Source organism: Lepisosteus oculatus, chromosome 14 (assembly GCF_040954835.1).
Source record: "Lepisosteus oculatus isolate fLepOcu1 chromosome 14, fLepOcu1.hap2, whole genome shotgun sequence".
NCBI lineage: Eukaryota > Metazoa > Chordata > Actinopteri > Semionotiformes > Lepisosteidae > Lepisosteus > Lepisosteus oculatus.
Window position 1 is genome coordinate 51,376,769 of NC_090709.1, and position 2,789 is coordinate 51,379,557.

Below are 2,789 nucleotides of genomic sequence, written 5' to 3' on the forward strand. Positions count from 1 at the left end.
GGGGGTCGGTCCAAATTCCTCATCCTTCTCTTACCTACACTACAATAACATTCTCTGCCTCCATGTTTTTTCCTTCCATTAAAACACAAACAGGACTCAGAAAGCAACAAAAAAGCAACAAAAAAAACCCAAAAGTCTCTCCCCTCCCCAAACAGAGCTAGGCTGAAGGGGAGGGCTTCAAAAATCAACCAAAAACACCAAAAAAACACAAAAAAACAAAGTCTAACTTAAGACAAACAAATCCTCTGTTCCTCTTCTTCTTCTCCTTCTTATAGAGAGAACAGCTCCGTCACCTCTTTTACGACGCTGCTTTTTTGAGAGCTGCTGCTGTGCTTTGACATCTGAGCTCTGTGGAAAACGATCTCAATACAATTCTGAAAAACGCGACTCCCCGAACGCCAGCCGAACAAGTCTCCACAGCGGAAGCGCTGTGTCTCTTTTCAGCTGGCGATAAACCTTTCCTCGATCCTTTGCGGACTTGTAAAACTGTTCATGATCAGTTTTACAAGCTCCTGCGCTTAAAAGCTTACAGCACCTGGTATTCCCAGGCGGTCTCCCATCCAAGTACTAACCAGGCCCATCTCTGTTTATCTTCCAAGATCAGGCGTGCTCAAGGGGGTGTGGCCATAAGCAAGAGCAAGGATCGCTGGCACCCTTCTTATAGAGAGGACAGCTCCATCACCTCTTTTACAACGCTGCTTTTTTCCCTTGCGTTTTTCTCTTCTTCCCACGTTCTCTCTCTTCACTGCCTTCGTCCCCGCTCTATTTCACTTCAGCCTTTCACGCTTGCTTCCTTCCAATGAGGACGGAGCTGCGGGAGAAAGGGCGCTATAGAGGATCGCTGTGGAGAGCTGCTGCGGTGCTTTGACATCTGAGCTCTGTGGAAAACGATCTCAATACAATTCTGAAAAACGCGACTCCCCGAACGCCAGCCGAGCAAGTCTCCACAGCCGAAGCGCTGTGTCTCTTTTCAGCTGGCGATAAACCTTTCCTCGATCCTTTGCGGACTTGTAAAACTGTTCATGATCAGAATAAAAAAAACGCTCACGCTAATACACAAGCACCCGTGTCTCGCCAGAGCTGACAAATAAACAGACGGACAAGCCGCACTGCACTTGTGAACAGGGGAATGAGCGAGCGAGCGGGGATAGGGCACCTCCTGCGCTTAAAAGCACCTGGTATTCCCAAGCAGTCTCCCATCCAAGTACTAACCAGGCCCATCCCTGTTCAGCTTCCAAGATCAGGCATGCTCAAGGGGGTGTGGCCGTAAGCTAGAGCAAAGCTCGCTGGCACCCCACTTATAGAGAGGACAGCTCTGTCACCTCTTTTACGACGCTGCTTTTTTTCCCCTGCGTTTTTCTCTTCTTCCCACGTTCTCTCTCTTCACTGCCTTCGTCCCCGCTCAATTTCACTTCAGCCTTTCACTCTTGCTTCCTTCCAATGAGGACGGAGCTGCGGGAGAAAGGGCGCTATAGAGGATCGCTGTGGAGAGCTGCTGCTGTGCTTCGACATCTGAGCTCTGTGGGAAACGATTTCAATACAATTCTGATAAACGCGACTCCCAGAACGCCAGCCGAACAAGTCTTGAAGTGGAAATCTAATAAGTAAATTGATTCTTAAAATGTAGAGAGCTTTGCAAGAAATATATTGGTGCTTTAAGATGTAGTGGTGAGGCTTAAATAATAAGGCAGAATTAAGTGTTTCTGAGCTTCCCAAATGAGGCCCCATTTCTCTGTTCATCTCTGTGGTGCAGCCACAGAGAAACTATTCATGCAAGATGTTTTCTTTTGATAAGGACAGCTCCCACAGGGGGATGCACTTAGCTAAGCCTGGCTATCATGATCAATGGTCATCCATTGGCGCCTATCTGTTTAGGGAGTGCCAGTTGGACATCTGGACTGCATTACTAAGTGTCAGGACTAAGTGACTCATATCTCACCTTGATCAACCAATCAGGGACTGGTAGGGCCGAGTAACCCACGTGGGACTCTGATGCCCATGGAACTTTCAGCCAATCAATGAGCTGAAGTTCCTCCAGGTAAAACAGGCAACACAGAGAGCCTGGGAGATTGAGATTCAGATTCAGATTCAGACAAAATTCAGATTCAGATTCAACAATTCTAAAGGGAATTCAAAGGAGAATCCCAAGGGCAGGACATTCTCACAGCACGCCTCCTGACCATCCTGAGACTCAGCCCGGACAACCACGGAACGGCCAGTGTGTCCCAGTGCCAGAACTTTCCTTTGTTCTAAGAGTCTAGAGTGGAGGTTGCCAGAGAGTAACCAGCAGCAGGCCTCGTGAACAGGTCGGAACTGTGGACAGCTGAATCACTATTCAGAACTAGCTCTTCATCAGGAACGAACCAGTCCTCTTCCTGACTTGCTGGGACCCACAGTCATCTTTTCTCCTGTGCACAAACTTTGCTAGTTAAGCCAACAGTGAGCATCAGCAGCGCACCGTCGCAAGCCGCACAGCACAGCCTGGCACGGAGCCAGAGAGCGCGGATTGGACAGCAACAGCCTGCAACTGTTTCTTTGTGCCCACAGGAGATCTGAATCCCCAAAGATTGGATGAGTATTCAACTTCAATGCATTACAGCTCGAGAATTCAATTGTTATCCAAACCAGTTGATATCAATTTAATTCCTAAGAGTTATGTACTTGTTTGAGTATCTAATGTAGAAGTTGTAACCAAGTTCACTTTACGAAACGGTCTTAATGAATGATATACTGAATGTATGTCCTCTTGATATGTGTAACACTTTGTAACTGATTGAATATATACCTTT

General features: G+C 47.3%; 1 pseudogene; it reads right to left on the minus strand.

Moving 5' to 3' along the window:
• Window positions 1-523: 523 nt before the first annotated feature.
• On the minus strand, window positions 524-632 carry LOC138219228 (5S ribosomal RNA; annotated as a pseudogene).
• Window positions 633-2,789: the final 2,157 nt, after the last annotated feature.